At 41.7% G+C, this 19,929-nt stretch overlaps 1 protein-coding gene across 2 annotated transcripts in view; it reads right to left on the bottom strand.

Moving 5' to 3' along the window:
* Positions 1-15,183, bottom strand: part of FRS2 (fibroblast growth factor receptor substrate 2) — a 41,194-nt gene extending 26,011 nt beyond the window's left edge. Inside the window, exon 1 of one of the 2 annotated variants that reach the window (XM_082241117.1) lies at positions 15,026-15,183. The gene's annotated coding sequence lies outside the window, so the exon portion shown is untranslated. Of the gene's footprint in view, positions 1-399; positions 537-15,025 lie in introns of those variants that run through there. The other variant, XM_082241118.1, reaches the window with a different exon arrangement.
* Between the last annotated feature and the right edge of the window lie 4,746 nt (positions 15,184-19,929).

The raw sequence follows: 19,929 nt of genomic DNA, 5'->3' as shown, positions 1-19,929 counted from the left end.
GCCACCTGGAAATCACACAATACAAATGCAAAGAACTTTACAACCTACAAGTAGGCATTGCCAAAGCATTCTGTTTTCTATTTACATACTTTTTTGAATATGAAATGTCTTATGAGTATTTGAGGGGGGGGGAACCTTCCCACACCTATCAAGAGGTAATCTTTATGCTGAGAGTTCTTATACTTTACAATGCTAGCATACTAATCTTGACTGTCAAAGAAACCAATAATGAAAGCAAACAAGCAATAATCTCTACTGGGTGTGACTGAAACATGTAAACATCAGTACTGAGTCAAACAGGGTTTATTACTATTACAGTGCACAGAAAGTAGTAGTAGTAGCAGACTTAAAATTGGGCCTTATGCCATTTACAATAATGCACACACAAAAGCCAGTCACCTGTTTTTTCTTGTCTCCTGTTCCTAAATCTGGCTGTACATCAGGGAGATCCTCTCCTTCCATTCTGGCAACCATGCCATATCCAATTCAAATCATTCTTACTTGCTTTTCTTATTAGTTTACTGGCAGTCAATACATTTTTCTGTATCAAAAAATTAAATCCACAAACTGTTCAGGAAAAAGTAATTGCAAGGACGGAATACGTGTCGTTATGTTTCACTGTCCATTGCATTTCTCTTGCAATTGAAATTGCTTTCGTGCTGCATACAGAGTTGTCTTAGGACATTGACACCTCAAGATAAAAGTAGTTGTCTGGTGGGGAGGGGAATATTTCTTGTTTGGATACTTCTAGAATCCAAAGAGATATTTAAGCTTAGGCTCTGTTGAACTTGATAGGAGGACTAGTGTGTCATCTAACAACAGTGTAAGATTCACAGAATTGGAAGCAGTTCTTTATTTTCACTGCTGGTGCCAGAATCCTCTCCTTGACAGAAACAGCATGCCAAAAGTACTTATTAAGGAGTAAGCTAATCCAAGTCAGTTCCCATATAAATATTTTCTTGTAACCCCAAATTTTCTGGAAAGTATTGTTGGCCAAAAGCAGCCTCTACAGAAACCTTGAGTTAACCTTGTTGGACTGTGATGACGCAAAAGTAGCTCCAACATGCTATCCTACCGCTTGTCCAGCACCTAGTACTACTTGGGAGAGACAAGGGGACTCTTCAAATACCTTGTAGACCTCCAATAAGCTTTCTTTTCCCTGTCTAGCCACAAAAGCATGCCAATCTTTGTTGTTTACATACAAAGCAGAATCCTGCCGGAAATCCCTAGTTCTACAGAAAAAGGTCCATTCTAATATCCCATCGGTGAAATTTCAAATTCTTTAAACAGGACACTGTGAAGGTACACTCACAGACTTATGAACCCAGCTCCTGACAGTCATAAAATCATAGAGTTGTAAGGGACCCAAGGGTCATCTACTCCAACCCCCTGAAATGCATCTTCCTCTATATAGGTAAAGGTAAAGGTAAAGGTACCCCTGACCATTAGGTCCATTTGTGGCTGACTCTGAGCTTGCAGCGCTCATCTCGCCTTATTGGCCGAGGGAGCCAGGGTACAGCTTCCGGGTCATGTGGCCAGCATGACTAGGCCGCTTCTGGCGAACCAAAGCAGTGCACAGAAACGCCTTTTACCTTCCCGCCGGAGCAGTACCTATTTATCTACTTGCCATTGCGGGAATTCAAACTGCCGACCTTCTGATTGGCAAGTCCTAGGCTCTGTGGTTTAACCCACAGCACCACCAGTGTCCTACTCCAATTAGAGATCAACAAAATTTGTGTTTGCCACCAGCTTTATGCCTCCCTGAAGGGAGAGACAGGGCACCTTCAGTGCCTCTGAAGTTCAGTGCGACTGAGTCTGAGCTGAAATGGGTAGACATGGAGGAACACTTGATATGACTGCAGCAAGCAACTTTTCTTTATTATCTCCACTCTATAGCTGCCTTTCTACATACAGCACCAAAGGTGGCTAATGGTAATAATAAAAATACAGTAAGTCCATTTTATAGTTAGTAGAGAACACAAATAACACAAATCAAAGCCACATCACACATAACAAGATGAGCTGTAGAACCTATTAAGGCAAGCTGCAAATTAAGAAGTCAAGTCAAAATCTAGGTTGCTTTTTTAAGTCTTTGTCAAGACAGTGGAAGGGCACCTGAAATTGGCTAAGCAGCCTTCCTAGGGAAGGACTTCAAGCTTTGGGCACAGCCACCAAAAAGGCACCAAGCCCTATTCACTAGGAGGTACTGTACATAATTACCAAAGACCTGGTTTTGCTCCCATGGTTCAAAGACAGCCACTGCCGCCATAAATGTCTCAATCTGTAATGGTCAGGAAAAGTGGGAGGGTGGGAAAATTGATGTTCACACTTGCCATAACACTTGCCACATCTCTGAGAAAAAACAGCATCTAGGCTCCAAGGAGAATGGAGTGTGTAGTTAAAAGGTATGAAGTCTGCCTATCAGCTGAGTGAATTACTCACCAGCAAGCAGTGCTTAGCTCCAACATTGAGAATGGAATACGTTCTGGAGAGGTAGAAAACTAACTAGCAACTCCCCTAAGGCAAGTTCTCACCCAACTGTCTTAATAATGGTTCAATTTGCTTGTGGTTTCCAAGATTGCCACCTGGTGAATCTTTAGGAAGCCAATTTTCAAATTATTAATGCTAGTGCAACAAAGTGGAGAATATACCAATAATTCATCTGAAAGGCATCACTTTTAATATTAAGATAAACTTGCTATACTTTTTTAAAAAATATTCATTTAGGGAATAGCAGCAATACCATGAACTCAACATCAAATCAGCTATACTATATATGGAAATGCTGGTAAGTCTGCCTCTTACAGGTATTAAGGAAGCTGTTGTTCTGAATGTTTCATGAAACAATCATTTTATTCTTTCTTACTACTGATTTTTGTACACTGCTATGGGAGTCTTCTCTGCTAATGAGCAGGGTATAAATGCTTCAGATAAATACAATCTATTTTTATGCAATACAAAAGTTCACAAGAAAGAAAGAAAGAAAAGATGTTCATGTCTGAAAAATAACCAGAGTGGAGTACACAAGGTTTTAAACAGAACTTAAGATTGATCCCTTGCAATTTACTTTAGGTGAAAACTTTGCATCATTATTCCTAAACACATGACACAAAGTCAATCTGTTCAAACTAGTGGAACAAACTTCCACATACTGGGGGAGGTAGATTACAGTATTAGTAATTCCACACTGTACAAGCCTTTAGATCAGAGCTGGAAGAATGTTTCAGATTCTTAGACATGAGCCTCAGATTAAGGACTATTTCTGCACGTAAACACGTTTGAAGCTAACATTTATAAGGCATAATGTACTTTAAGAGTCTTACGAGGCTGTTCCTGGCCCAGAGCTAGCTAGGCTTTTGAATAGCCTTACTCTTTTTTTCTTCCAGCCACTAGTAATGTTCCACATATTGCAGAATGATACTTTGAAATTTCAACTCTTTCAAGGCAAGCAGGCAAAGGTGGAAAGAGGCCATTAAGTTGCTGATCCAGAAATGCTTCTAAACCCTCAGCCTAGTGTAGGGGTTCCCAAACTGTGGTCGGCAGGCCACCAGTGATCCATGGGCTTCATTCAGGTGGCCCACAACATCTCTGTTAATAATTTGATACAATAGAAGAAATTAAAGAAGCAAGAAAATACAATAAAAAGCATACAGCATCTAGCAAAATGCACCATAATTGCTACAGCAGGCAGAAATATCATTAAATGATCCACGAAAACCCTTAGCAATTTTCAAGTGATCCATGGAGGGGAAGTTTGAGAACTACTAGCCTAGACTCTAGTATGTATAGCCTGCTGAGGAATCAGGCAACAGAACTAAAACAGTCGTCATGTTATTGTGTGACACAAGAACATTAGAAAAAGTCTGCTGTTGGAGTTGTCTTAAAGCATTGCAATATCTAAACAGCAATTCTCTACACATGGCAGGGCAGTGGGCTTTTGCACCTCCAATATCCTATGCAATTGAGAAGTAAATGTAGTCACTATGCCCCACTGGGCATCATGTCACATCATGTCAAGTTAGAAAACTTATTCTCTTGTAGCTTGTTTGCTTTTAAACTTCCACCACTTTATTTTGAGTCAACTACGGTCCATCAGTCAACTAAGGCACAGTTCTTTTCCATATCAACAGTCCAAATTTCTTCTCACTCTGATCTTCTACATTTCATGAACACACACTTCATATACTGATTTCCTGCTTCCACCTATCGTTAAAGAGAAATACAGGAAAAAAATCCACCTTTGTCATTCATAGCTGACGCAGACTGATACGAGGCTGTTTGCAAACAATAATTAGGAGCAAAATCCCAAAACCTCCAACTCTGGCCCCAGCACATACTATCTTCCATGGAAATTCACGTTGCATCATTTCTAATTACTTATTCACTTGCTTTCTCAGTCACATTAACTATACAACTAGCGTATTAGGTACATCCACACCTCTATGGAGTACAGGGGTCTTTCTTTGGCTTATCTCTTTAAGCCACTGGTCATGCCAGGTGTGCAAAAGGTTAACTCTGTAACAGATATGCAAGAAACAATTTGTTTTGTACAAACAGTACTCTTAGGGTACATACAGTGAAGACAATTATGCACTATGCACTTTTAAAAAAATAGAATCTCCACACCAAGAAAAAAAATGAACTAGGCATTCACTCTTAATGTTACACTTCTCCTGCATGTGTGTAATTTGCTAAACTCCTATTCTGCATTACTTCTACAAATTTACGGTTTGGGATTTTTTTGTCTGCGCTACACATCTTTCATGATAAGGAGATGGTGTTAAGAGCAAGGGTGCAAACAACTGTGCAAAACAGTAATAAGTAACTTTGCATGGCACACAAGCTCACCCACCTAGCCCATTGAGGAGCAACGTAGCTTGTCACAAACAGCATCTGCAAGTGTTCAGATATCTCTAAAATCAGGAGGAGGAGTCTTTTTAAAGATGAGATTCTCAGAACTGTGAATACATTGACATGCAGAAGACAAAGAGCTGTGCAGTTACTGTGAAGGTTGATAAACTTCTCTCATTGAGATTTTTCATATTAATGTAATGTACAGTATCTGTTTTGTAGGAAACCATGGCAAAGTCAAAATCATCATCCTCTGCAAACCCTTTTGAGAACATGCTATTCAAGCTAGCTTAGACATTTACATATTAGGCTTGCCGATCAGAAGGTCGGCAGTTCGAATCCCTGCGACGGGGTGAGCTCCCGTTGCTTAGTCCCTGCTCCTGCCAACCTAGCAGTTCGAAAGCACACAAAAAAATGCAAGTAGATAAATAGGTACTGCTCTGGTAGGATGGTAAGCAGCATTTCCGTGTGCTGATCTGGTTTCGGTGTTCCGTTGCACCAGAGGCGGCTTAGTCATGCTGGCCACATGACCCGGAAAAACTGTCTGTGGACAAATGCTGGCTCCCTCGGCCTGTAAAGCGAGATGAGTGCCGCAACCCAAGAGTCGTCTGCGACTGAACTTAACTGTCAGGGGTCCTTTACCTTCTTACATATTATTCATTTTGAATTAAAAAACACAGTCCCTCTCCCCCGCATGCTAAATTTGAATTGGTGGGGGTGGGGGGCTTAAAAGACAGAGGGCAGTATTCAAGTAGTTCTGTTACCACAATAACTTCCTTCCCCCTCCATCTCCCCATGTGCCTGCCACACTCTCCCCAAATCTGCTCTAGAGGTTTGGGAGAACCCCAATAACATATTTAGGGGATGTACAGGGAAAGGAAGTTCCACTGCATAGCCAGAAGTCCCTACACTAATGGAAGCATTTCATTGGATACTGTACTTCACATATCTTCTACTTGCTGAAATAAAAAGGTCTTGTTGTGCTGCCTGAAATATATTCAGGGCCAATGATTAAGAGTTGCAGAATGGGCTGGAAAAAGGGATAATGGAACAGATTTGACCAAATGAAACTTAAGTAGAGAAGCTTAGAGGGCAAAGCCATCATCACTCAGTGCCAACCAGACTATTTGTTATGGTACTGCTGTCAAAATTGGAAATGGTTACATTAATTATTAATAGTTAATACTATTATTCTTTATATGATTTTTACTCACCCTTCCCCATGATGTGCCAGGGCAAGTTACAACAATTTAATTTAAGCAAACCTCACCCTTATTGAAATACAACACAATAAAGCCAATAAAGTTAGCTAAGGATCACTGGACTGTCAATATTTCAGTCCCGAGATGAAAAATATTGTTCTCTTGCAATATTGTTCTCTTCTCCCATTCCCCCCCCCCACCACCAGAAATTTATTCAATGGGTTGGTATTTTTTCCCCCTTCAAAATATTCTTTGAGAATGGCAAAATTCATTATCAAAAATTAACTACCCATCAGCTGACACAGAATACCAGAAAAACAAAATAGCTCTGCAAGAGGTGTTCCAAGTTGCTCTGGGTTTCTGTTTGGAAAATAAAATGCAGAGTATAAATAAAAACTTAAAAACACTTTAAACAAAAACTTTAAAAACAAAGCTTTTATTTTGTTACATAAAACTTCTGAAGTATTTAGCAGTGTAACCTCAGATGGACTTTGTCAAAATAAATAACTACATAAACGAACAGTATGGTCCCTTGAACAGCCCACTCTCAGCTAAGATTCCTCAAAACATGTTTGGAACTGACTCAAATAAGGACATTTAAACAGGCAATTAATGAAGTCCATGCATATTATTCCAATAATATTCACACTGAGAGCAGGCTATTGTTCCCTACTCAGACCTTATTGTTTAGGTTTTTCCATGGTTTAGTTTTTTCTCCTCCTAGGAACAAGTCAAACAAACCTAAAACCACTTGCAGCTACATCTTTTTAATTGGTGTAGTATACAACCTACTTTGGAAAAACATTTGTCACAGATGAACCTAAGTGCTTAGTTGCTCAAATACAGTCTCTTATTTATCCCTCCCCACTAGGAAAGCTTGATATTTTTCAGTGCATAAAAGCTAACACTATTTTCAGCTCTTGGGTTAAATCCAAGTTTTGACATTTTCAGTGACTAGCATTTGTACATATTTGTGATGGAAAAGCAAAACACAACCCTGATGAATCACACACATTTATTTAAGTAGTTGGTTAAAAGTGAAATATTTATTTTTTAAAAATATTATATAATCCAAGGACTTCCATCCTAAAACATGCTTACTCAGAAGAGAACCCCATGTCTACATAGCGGGATCTACTAGAACAGGGATGTCCAACAGGTAAATCGGGATCGACTGGTCGATCCCTGGGAGGTTGCAGTTGATTGCTGTCGATTGCAGGCTCATTTTCCTTTGCTTTTGCCTAAGAGCACCCGGCTCAGATTTTTTTGTATGTTCTCTATTGTGTGTTTGTGAGTACTGGTATGATTATTTTTATCCTGACTTTCCATAGTTGTCCTCTCACCACCATTTTATTCCCACTACTATCCTAACATGTAACGAAACCGAGAGAAAGTAAGGCAGGTCAGTCACTCATTAAGTCTCTTGGTTAAGCAGGAATTTGAACTTGTTTCTTAATCATCTGAATTCCAGCAGTCTAAATATGCCACCACCCAGGCTGTGACTAGGTGAGTAATTCTCAGGTTAATCACAACAATAAGCCAACAAAGGTTTATTGTAACAAAGCTGTTACAGATGTTATTAAAAATAAACAATTAAGCTGAAGTCGCAGCAGGAAAAAGGGTAGTAAATAAATGTTATAATTCCATGAGAAAAGTGAGCAGTAATCATGACTATGGGCTTTGACTTTTGCAAGATAAATGCAGCTACCTGCCACTAAACTAAGGTTGTTGTTTTTATTTTTAAAAAATCACTGTAGCATGTTTTTAACTTGTTACAGATTAGCATGATCTAGTAACTAACAGATCAGTTACCGTAATCTAAAGCATATTATATATGTCAATAATTAAGAAAACTGATTAAGAAAATAGCCCTTATCTGTAATTATCCCATTTAAAAATGGGAAAGAGAAGAGTACAGTCCAAATTTCTACTCTAGCTTGGAGAAGTCCCTCAAAACAAGGATCTGAAAATCTTAGGTAGTAGGTATCGGCAAATTGTAAACATATACCTTGAAACATCCACTATGACTTCAAAAACTTTCACCTCACAAAAAACCTGAGCTAAGATCATTCTATGCAACAGGTTTCTGGATGTTACTTTGCAACTACATAACAGACATATAAGCAATACATTACAATTGAAACTTATTCGCAACTGCACATACTCTTCTGCTTCCATCGTCCATCAAGAACGTCAACACAAAATCTATTGTATACAACCGAGCTGCATGTATGATACAACTCCATCTGCTCAGATTCATGAGACAGACTGTGATAGCTTACAGTTTAGACCTATCAAATGAAGTGAGAAAGCAGATCTATAAGGCCAGATGGGACCCATCAATAATCTACTACTGCACAGCCATAGAAGAAGAAAAAATACAGAACCTCAGTTGTTCTAACCTACTGCTCCCAGCTAAACCACTAAAATGTGTCAATGATCTACCGCCTATCCTGCAAAATGACACATCCCTCTCAAAGGTTTGGATGGCAGACCTGTACTTGATTACAGCCAGCCCACCAAGCCAGCCTAAAAAAACTACTTACCAGCAACAACAGTCCACATAAGTGACAGACAAATAAACGGACCAAATTTGGCAACAAACTGAGATGCCAACTTTGTCCCCACATGTACTCAGGCAATGATAATGTCAATCACAACATTATGTTAATCACTGGCGTATCTTCCAATGCCCTGCCTCATTCCTTCTTTATGCAGAAAAATAAACAGACACAATCTGACATCAGAAATGGAAATATCCAAAAACCAGTAAGCGAACATTTCAACCCACCAAGACACTCTGAAACTGACCTTAAGGTGGCCATATTGAATTAAAAGAAAAAGGAAGACTGCAATGTGAAACCACCAAATTGCAACTCATCAATCAGGCAATTCACTTTCATCAGTTCCGGCTTGAACTGAGATTATGATTTGTTATCACACTATATTTGTTAATAAACTTACCAACTCACCAGTAATGCCTGGTTAACTAGACAGGGTAACTATTTTTCCTTTGAGGACGTCACCGTTTTCTATTCTCCCACATCCCATCATCCTCTGAATTCACTCCTCTATATCCACCTTCCCCCATTTAGAAGTGTGCTTGCCAATTTAGGGTTACACTTGGCTACCATTCTGGAATCAGACTAAGAAAAGCTCCAATGCAGACCCACACATTTCTACTTTCTATGATCACCACTGATGATGCTATTTGGGCACCTTTCTCCCAACCTCGGAGTGGTAGTGGTGGGCAATGATCTCAGCCTGCTCAGAGCTTCAATATTAGGTGAAAGAACTGGAGCCAGAGCAACTCAGTCACACAGTGGCCAAAACATCAAGCTCCAGACCTTACAGAAAGGGAGGTAGAAAGGTTATTTGGCTGCTGTTGGCCAAACAACAGCAATTGAAGGATTTTACATTTTTTTGACTTTGCATCCGAAGCCAGCCAAAAACGGTGGAGCCCCGATAATATGAAATACAATTATATGACTAACATTTTCACAAGTAATAAAAACTGATGTTCCTTAAGCAGCTTTGAGAGGCTCACACACCACCTTCTCAAGGAATGACCCATCCAGCTGCCTAGGCATGCTTTCCCCCCCATTTGGCATCACTACTACTGATGCAGGAGCTTTTTCTCTCCCACCCACCAGCATATTTTTAAAATAAATAAATGAAAGCATTCAATGGATGGTAAAAAATGTTCGCTAGTTGCAAACACACAGTTCAGAGTGTTTGCAATTAGACAGGTATGAAAAATAAATTCTCTGCAATCCAATCTGTTTCACTTTCCTGTACCGCTAAACAAACAGCTTGCCACAGCTGCAAATGGCAGATATGGCCATTAAAGTAATGCGGCAAACACTAGATAATTTTTCTTTAAACATTTTTTACAAAAAACTCAATTTGACATTTCTTAGAAAGAAGAGCCAATTTTTCTCTTGCCCTAATTTTTTCTACCCTCTGATATTTCTTCTTCCATCTCTGAAGTAGGCAAGAGATCACTGAATGACATCTCTGTCTTTACTGACTCAAAGTCAATAAATATTCCATGGCATTAGGTGCCCCATAGAAACGGGGGGGGGGGGGGAATCCATTCCATTTGAAGTCTTTAGGCATTGTTAAAGAGAAGTAACAAGAATAATTCATGCACTTAATGTCACATGTGCAGAGTAATACTATTTTCACATTACACTGAGTGGGACCAAAGATATGACAACCTCTATGCTAGCAGAGCAGCTGACTTGTTCCCCCTCCCAGGAACAGAGGGGGAAATATGCAACCAGGGGGGAAAAAACCTTAAAGATGCAGAGTTCCTGTAAACAGCATCCACCACTCAGGGACTCTGCTGACAACACCAACATGCCACCCATAAAGGCAACCAATGAACTCACAATGAGGCATACACACCCTGCACCACCAAACGCAATATGACGCCATAGACCCAACAGCACACAGGAAGCATAGATCCTGCTATTGCAAGTTCCCAGGCAGCCCAAAAGATAGGAGCTCAAATGGAGTTACCCTTCTCACAAGTACTAATTTATGACACTTAAAGGGAAGGAATAATAAATACAACACAGCACCCTCATAGCTCCCTGGAATAAGGGTTTAAGCTCCACCCAGGAAAAACAGGATCGTATCCAATGCAACACTGACTCAACGAAGCTCACACAAAGGGAATCCATCACTGCACTTCCACTGCAATCCATTGAAAAGCACCTATCAAATGTTGGGGCATTCTCAAGAAAAGACTGGGATGATGGCACAGAGGGCTGAAGCAGGGAGAATGAGCGAGGACAATATGGTGGAGATACCCTACGCCACATGCTAGGTCTTACCTGAAGATCCACTGACCCTCAGGAGAAGCTTCTGATGGGTGAAGGGGTTGAAGGAGGGACAGGAGATGGGGAATTCCCCTTATGCTAGCATCCTTTACCAAATGCTGCACTGGATGCAACCCAATTGGTTGTGTCAAGTTCAGGGCAAAGACTTTCCCAGCAACAGAGCAAGGCAAAACACACATTTTTGAGTAATTAAAATTATGTACATAAAATATTATATTGACTATGAAGTAAAAATGCTTTAGATGAGAAAAATTTAAAACACAAATATATATTGATCATATTATTTTCCCCCATGCTATCATTCATTAATTTTTATTAATGTAAACATGTAATTCCAAATGCACATGAGTATATTTATACCTTTACAACAACTAAAAACAAATAATACTATTACATATTTTTAAAGCTAGTTGAGTCCAACTTAGGAAACTGAAGACTACATTAACACTGGATTAGCCTTCAACACAAACAATTTACAAGCTCTTACCTCTTTGATTAGTTAATCATGCTACATATGAAAATAACCTTTCTACAGGTGTGTAATGTGTATCAGCATAAACTTGCATTGACCTGGTTGTACAAGTTGTACACTGCCAGATGTTCATTCAGCATTCCAAGATTTTAGTGATTATCACTTAGATTATGCCACACCCCTGGCCTTGCCTTTAAAAATAATAATAATAACGCTGTCATTCTCGAAACAGAAGTCATCTGAAAAACTTACTTTAAAAAATTGTAACCAGCCTGAAATTTTTTTTAATCAACTTTAGAAAAAAAGTGCGTATTTAAGTAATGCAGGCAGTTAATTAAAAATAAGATCAAGTTACTTTAGAAATAAGAGTTCAACAGTTAAGGAACATGGGTGCTCTCTGTACCTTCTGTACATAAGAACACAAGAGTCCCACAGGATCAGACCAAAGCCCTAGCCCAGCATCCTGTCCTCAGACTGGCCAACCAATTGCCCATGGGACACCTGCAGGCAGAACCTGAGCTCAACAGCACTTTTTTCACTAGCAATTCCCAGGAACTGGCATTCTGAGGCACATTGCCTATAACAGTGGCGGCAGAACATAGCCATCATGGCTAACAGCCACTGATAGCCTTATCCTCCATGTATTAATCTAATCCTCTTTCAAAGCCATCCAAGTTGGTGGCCATCAGTATCCTTTTGTGGAAGCAAATTCCATAGTTTGACTAAGCACTGTGTGAAGAAGTACTTTCTTTTGTCTGTCCTGAATCTACCAACCTGAATCTTCATTGGATCTCCATGAGTTCTAATATTTTCTGTCTACTTTTCTCCACACAATGCATGATTTTCATAGAATCAGAGAGTTGTAGCGTTGGAAGAGACTTTGAGGGTGTTTTGTCTAACCCCCTGCAATTAAATGTCTATCATGTCCCCTCTGACTCATCTTTTTTCTAAACTAAAATTCCCGAAATATTGTAACCTATCCTCATATGGGAGTTGCTCCATCCCCTGGATCATTTTGGCTGCCCTCTTCTGAACCTTTTCCAGCTCTGTTATAGCTTTCCGAGATGAGGCAATCAGATCTGTACACAGTATGCAAAGTGTGACCACAAAGATATGTATAATGGCATCATGTTATCAATTTTCAATGCCCTTCCTAATGAACCCTAGCAAGGAATTTGCACTTTCCACAGCTACTACTCATTAAGTCCACATACATCTGCATCCAGTCATCCACTACAATCCCAAGGTTAAGAACATTTGAGTTCTTTAAGAACTTACAGGTGGATGCCATCCAGACCCAGTGATTTGGAAGTTTTGCACTGCTATTTGCCACTGTTCCTCAGACTCCCTTTCTGTTACAGGGACCTGCCAAACTATCTTATGCTGTGAAGACAAGATACAAATAAAATTCATTCAGCTTCTACTGTGTTTAGTGTTTAAGAGCATGCTATTTGACCGCATTTGAACTTGTGCCTGCTGCCTTAAGAAATGCCTTTATGGTGCTCAGATGATGGCCACTACAATAAGGTTTCATATGATGACAGACTCTGCATATGTGACCAAGCACAGGTGGGAGACATCACACAATACTTGTCAATCTTTGTGCCTGTCTAGTTGGCCCTGCACATGGAATTAGCAGCATTTCACAAAAATCTACTTCGAAAGTCCTGGCTTTCAACACCCTACCTAGCAATCTAAATTTTATTTCCAGGAACTCTCAACCACATTTCTCCATGTCACTGGTGCCAACATGCACCGTGACAACTGACCCCCCCCCATCCTATCTATCAGACTATCTAGGCAACAGACATCATCTGCAACCTTCATTCGAGACAGGCAAGTCACCTGTTGTCTGCACATCCACCACAAACCCAGCATGTCAGGCATCCCCAACCTTCGGCCCTCCAGATGTTTTGGACTACAATTTCCATCATCCCTGACCACTGGTCCTGTTAGCTAGGGATCATGGGAGTTGTAGGCCAAAACATCTGGAGGGCCGCAGGTTGGGGATGCCTGATCTATGTTCCCAATGATCGTCACCCACTACCAGGATCTTCCCCCCACTTGCAGATAAGTAGCTTCCTCAGAGAGACACCTGTATTCCCCAAGATCCTCCCTGTCCATAACAGAAGGCAAGCTGTCATCCTAGGCATGGGACACACCTATCACATCCCCAAAGGGGACTCAACTAACACTGATGTGATTAAAGATTAAATTTATATTTCAAATATAAGAAAAAGAGTTTAACTTGTACCCATCATTCCAATGTTCAGTATTGCATAGCTCCACTGAATTGATATTGCATTCCTCCAAGCAAAAATAAATAAATAAATTCTACCCCAAATATATCTCAGTGTGTCCCTAAACATGTTCATGTGTGTGGTGCGGGGGAAAAAGGCACTTAAGTATGCTTCCCTGTATCAGTTGTTATAAAAAATTCTATGGGACACATTTTTTATCATAATACTTTCTATTTGCTGGTGCAGAACAAAATACTGCCAACACCAGGGATCATTTTTTGTCCTCATCTCCTTTTGGTTTTCAGAACGAAGTCTTTGTATGGGCACTTAAATCTGCTTCCCTAAGTCCATGTTCTTCTCCTAACACTATACATTAGCTGAGATGAAAAAAAGGCCTTTATTCTCAAAAGAAAATTCAGATTCAATTGGTATTCATTTTGTCCCACAAGTTTTTCATGCACGGGGGGCGGGGGCGGGGACAACACCCACACCCAAAATCTTTAATGGTAACTAGCTAAAATGTGAAGGCATTGCTATATTTTATGCAAGTAACAACATTCTGGAAGAATGCAGTTCTACTTCTGCGTACGTTTTACCATGAAAAGGCAGGTTAAGTTTTTCTTCCAGGTGAAAACAGTATACATGCACTCACTGCCTTTCTACAGCCAAAACACACATAAGCAACTTTAAGCACGGACAAACGGGAAGGAGTGAATGGTCTATGGAGGTTATTCTCCACCCCTAACTAGGTAGGATCCAGGGACAAACTGCCTCTTAACCAAAAAAACCAGGAGGAGAAAGACGCTAGACGACCCCTGAGACCTACACCTGGGAAAGAAACGCTTGGCGTCAACACACCTCGACGGTCGCAGCCTCCAAGGCAAATCACCCCGTGTGATTACAGGACCATCCGAGCCCCGGGAGGTGCCCAGCCTTAAACCGCAGTCAGGGCGGCAGACTGTTTACACCAGTCCGCCGCCGCCACTTACTCACCCCACCAGAAGCGCTTCACGTTCTGCACACCAAGCACTTTCTCTCACTCACACTCACACACATTCCCTCCCTCAGGCACCCGCCGCCCTTCCCACCCCTCTGCCCCCTCTCCCGAGCCTTGTCCCGGCGTCTGCAAGAACCGCCGCCGCCTTCCCGCTTCTCTCCCTCGGCTTCTCCTCCTAAACACTGAGGGGGAATGGGCGGGGGGGGGTTGGGGGGGAGACACACACACACACACACACACACACACAGCCCGCCTTCCCACCCTGCAGCCGAAAAAAGAAAGCGGCCCCCTCAGCCCGCCAAGCCAGGCCGAGGAAGCGAGCGGAGAAAGCGGAGGGAGCTCCCCGCAATGGAGGCGCCCGGCCCGGGGCAAGTGGGGGGGGGTGAGCTGCCGCCGCCGCAGATTCCGGCGCTTACCTTCTTCATGAGGCCAAGGCACCTCCGGGTGGCCGAAGGGAGCAGCCCGGAGGAGTCCTTCGCTGCCTGGTCTCCAACCCCGAGAGCTGCCGTTTCCCGAGAGCGGCAGCCACAGGCCTCGCTCTGGGCCGGACTCTGCCCAGGACAACTTCCTAGGCCAAGCGGGCAACTCCTTCCGGAGCAAAGGAACAGAAGGGCTGAAGGGAGAAAGAGCGCGAGCGGAGGGGCGGGGGGAGAGCGCCGGTCTCCCTCGGTGTGCGGCTCCTCGCCCTGCCCAGCGGGAGAGGGAAGGGGGAAGAAGAGAGGAGGTTGGCGGCGGCAGCAGCAACCGCCACCCACAGACCGCCTAGGCCTCGCCTTCGAGGGCGCCACCTTTCGCCGTTGCTATGCAACGCCTGCTTTTGGGCGGGGGGGGGGAGGCGTTTTGCAAGCTCCTGGAAATCACAGCACCAGGAAAGGGGGGCGCGTTTTTTTCAGGGCGGGGAGGGGGGTCACTGTGAGCGCGACGGTTATCCCCTGATTTGCATGTCAACGGAATCGCCTCCTGAATAAATACGCTCGGGCTGCATTCCTATGCAATTCTCTCTTTGCTGAGGGAATTCAGTCAAGAGTCCTGCGCGGCTCCTTAAAAAAAGCCTAGCTAGCAGTTTTATTATATCGTGGTTTTGAGTCCACGGAAGCTTATGGCATAATAAATGCGTTGGTCTTCTTAGGTTCCACACGGCTCTCAGTTGGTTTTGCTGTAAGACTTACTACCACCCTTGATTTCTTTTTTTTTCTTTCTTTTGAGCTGCCATGCATAGGCTTGCACTGTTAGGGTCACAATTGATAAAACAGTTTACATACAAGTGTACTGGTTTCTGTGGTTGATCTTCGCATAATCCCTTCTCTCCAAGGGCATGGGGGTCAATGTTTAGGAAGAAATGGGAGGCTGCATTTTTACCTTAGATTTTACTACTACTACAACAAGAATAATAAACAAAAAACACTGGAAACTCAAGAGATAATTTCAGCTACAGCAATAGACATTATTTTGCATCTGATGAAATTAGTTCTAGGCAGGGGGAAAAACCACCAATAAGACTGCAATTCTTAAACTTCCAAGGGACAAAATTCCCTCCAACTCAGTGGGGCTTGCTTCCAATATAAGATTGTGCAGGAACATCTGTTAACCTTTGAGATGCTGCAATATACTCTTAACGCCAGATAAATGCTGGCGTGAGGTATTCTGATCATATTTCCTCCCTGTTGATTTAACACAGATTATCAATATGTTTACCCTTGTCTTACCTTTAACACCCTAGTGGTGTTCAAACTTTTTTCAAAGAGGGCCAGATTTGATGAAGTGAAGAGCCGACCACCAAAGGGCCAACCAAAGTTGTTGAGGATTTTTAGCACTGAAGTTGCTGAGGTGTTTTTTAGGATTTTACCCCAGGAAATAAACTGCCACCGGGGCCCCTGAAACAGACTTTGGACATACCTGCCCTAAATGGTATGGGGCTGATATACCTTAAAGGCTTCCTGCTGCCATAGAGATAAATTTAGACATGTAGGAGCTCATCATCATTGTTCCCATAGCTACAGACTCCAAAGATAATGTAAAGGTAACTACGTTGGTTCATGAACAAATGTGTACATACGGTGTGTATGATATTGTATCATACCACAGAGCATGGATAATACCCATTTTATCAATAATACCCATTGGATAGTACCCATTTTATTAGAATCAACTGGCAGTCATATAGTAGTGAATTGCCAATGACTGGTAGAGCAGTAAGCAGGCTGGACTTTGGTTAGGAAGTCCTGGTTTCACATCTCTGATGAGCCATCAAGTTTGCTAGGTGACCTTGGGTCAGTCACTGCCTGAGCCTAGCCTAAGGGATCATGTGCCAAGCTGGAGCAACCCCCCAACCCCCCAAAGTTTACAACATTGGTAAATACCATGTCAGCAGATGGCTATCGCTGCTGCTATGACATTGCTCTCCTATGTTCCTGCTTCACTGCTTCCATATGAACCTGTTCAGGCACTATGTCAAGCAGCGGAGGCCCTGCTGATGCCACCTGCTCCTCTGAAGAAATAGTAGTGTCTAGGTGGCAACCTGCTCACCCCAAAGAGGCTCCCTGCTCACTTTCCATGACTTTCAAATAATAATTTGGGGCTTAATTTTTATCTGTTGTGGTTGATCTGTTACTCTGTGTTTTATATTTAATGCTAATTGATGGACTGATTTAAAGTCACATATGGTAAATCACCTGGAGGTTCATTGATAGAAAGGCAGGATATAAATATTTTAAATAAAACAGAATGACAGTTTTGAAAATAGTCATACTGGCACAATGTGCACAGTGAGTAAAACTAATCACAGTTAATACTGAATTTCACCAAAATGGATTATTAACTTATTATTCAAACTAATACTGAATTTCATCTGAATTACTATCCAAATTTATTTCCAGTTTTACCACTTGTGATGGCCTGGGACTCGGACTCAGGCTCGGAACCAGAGGAATCTCAGTCCTCACCGGATCCTTTGCCTCAGGCAGTGTCTGAACCGAGTCTGGGGCCTGATTCTGAAGAGCCCCAGTCTGCACAGATTCCCATGCAACAAGCACCAGCTGGGCTGAGTCAGGGGCCTGAGCCTGCCCTGGCTCCAGATGCGGGGATTTCCTCGTTGCCTTCACCTGGGCAATCACAGCTGCTCCACTACCAGTTGGGTCAGGAGAGGCTGAGGCGATCTCTGGGTCTAGTAACCTACCAACATCTCCTGAGGTGCAGAGACTCAGGTCTGAGAAAAGGAGAGACCTGAGTCTCGCAGGAGGAGTGCTCGCTTCGGGCGAGACAGGGAGGTGAGTCACCAGGAGAACAGGACCGCCGTTACCCCAACAAAGATAAAAGCCTGTCGGATCCCACCCTAGGTCCGAAGTATGCCCTACTGAATTTGATGGGGCCTGGTCCCAAGCAAATGCACTTGCCGTTTTGTAAACATGCATTGGATATGGCTGCTGGTTTGTGCTTGTAATTATTATTTTGTATTATGTTATCTGTTCTATTTTTTTTTTTATAATATTTTTTATTGCATTTTTTCCAGATAAAGATATACGGTCAGATATACAAAGAAACATTAACAACAAGAAAAGAAAAGAAAGAAAAGTGGATCATTTCAGAACTTATTTCAATCTTCTACCGGACTTCCCCACATCTCCCCCGCAATGCATTCTTGACAATAAAAATATCAGCAAATTATAACCTTGTTTCATGCGTTTCTTTTGTACTTTCAAATAATTGCATTTTAAGTTTAAATTACTTATTGTCAATTTACTCTAAAAACAAATATAGTGTCATTTTAAACATTTAAACATTAGTCCTTTCATTAATTATTATTTAGTTTCATATATCATCCACTCTCATTGCTGGAGCTAATCTTTCCAAATCATGCGAATTCTTATAATTCATATAATTTATAAAGTTTTTGCAAATAGTCCTTAAATTTTTTCCAGTCCTCCTCCATTGCTTCTTCTCCCAAATCTCGGATCCTGGCAGTCATCTCGGCCAATTCCATATAGTCCATCAATTGCGTTTGCCACTCTTCCAGTGTGGGCAAATCTTGAGTCTTCCAATGTTTTCCGATAAGAATTCTTGCTGCTGTAGTTGCATACATAAAGAACGTTCTGTCCTTCTTTAACACCTTTTGGCCTACAATGCCCAAGAGGAAGGCCTCTGGTTTCTTAGGGAAGGTGTACTTAAACACCTTTTTAAACTCATTATAAATCATTTCCCAGAAGGCCTTCACTTTTGGACAAGTCCACCAAAGGTGAAAGAATGTCCCTTCAGCCTCCTTACATTTCCAACATTTATTGTCCGACAAGTGATATATCTTAGCAAGCTTGACTGGGGTCATGTACCACCTGTATATCCTTTTCATAATATTTTCTTTCAAGGCATTACATGCCGTAAATTTCATACAGGTGGTCCATAACTTTTCCCAGTCTTCAAACATAATGTTGTACCCAATGTCTTGAGCCCATTTTATCATGGCTGATTTAACTGTCTCATCCTGGGTGTTCCATTTAAGCAGCAAGTTATACATTCTTGATAATAACTTAGTCTTTGGTTCTAACAATTCTGTCTCTAGTTTTGATTTTTCCACCTGGAATCCTGTTTTTTTATCCATCTTAAACACCTCCTTTATGTTATCTGTTCTATGCCCAGTGGCGTAGCGTGGGTTGTCAGCAAGGCAAGTAATTTGCGCCCCCTAACCCGTGGATTTGTGCACCCTAACCCTAACCCCCAGATGTTGCGCCCAGTGCAGCCGGGCCCCCCTGCGCCCCCCACGCTACGCCACTGTCTATGCCTTCAAAGACTCCAGCAAAGCAATATTGGAGATGAAGAAATGTCCCACAATCTGGTTATGGAATTCTCTGGCACTCTCTTAATTTTGTCATATTGCTAGATCTGGTGCTTATATAACCTGAATCTTCCGAGAAAAGTCAAACCAATTAGTGTGTGAAAGCTAATTTGTGCTATTAGCACACTTTTGTTCATTAAATGTTGTCTTGGTAGCTATATGCTTTCAACTGCCACATTGTTTTCCCCTACCCTATTTCATAAAGTGTATGAATAAAAACTACTGGGAAATAGTATTAATAATATGATCAGATTTGAGTTACAAGCTCTGAGTGAATCTGAACTTAGAATACAGTTTGTAGATCATGGCATAGGCATAAGATTGACATAACTATAATATGACACTATATCCTCCATGATACCATCAAACAAGCCTCTGGCCACCTGCTGAAAGGCATTCAGGAATATCCTGAGTTCACACACATCTGACTTAAGGATCAACACATGCAAATTTAGCTGTCAAGTGCAGGATACTCAAACTCCTCAATGAGATCCA

This window comes from Podarcis vaucheri (assembly GCF_965113315.1).
Source record: "Podarcis vaucheri genome assembly, chromosome: 10".
Classification (NCBI taxonomy): domain Eukaryota; kingdom Metazoa; phylum Chordata; class Lepidosauria; order Squamata; family Lacertidae; genus Podarcis; species Podarcis vaucheri.
This window is presented reverse-complemented; position numbering and strand designations above follow the sequence as displayed.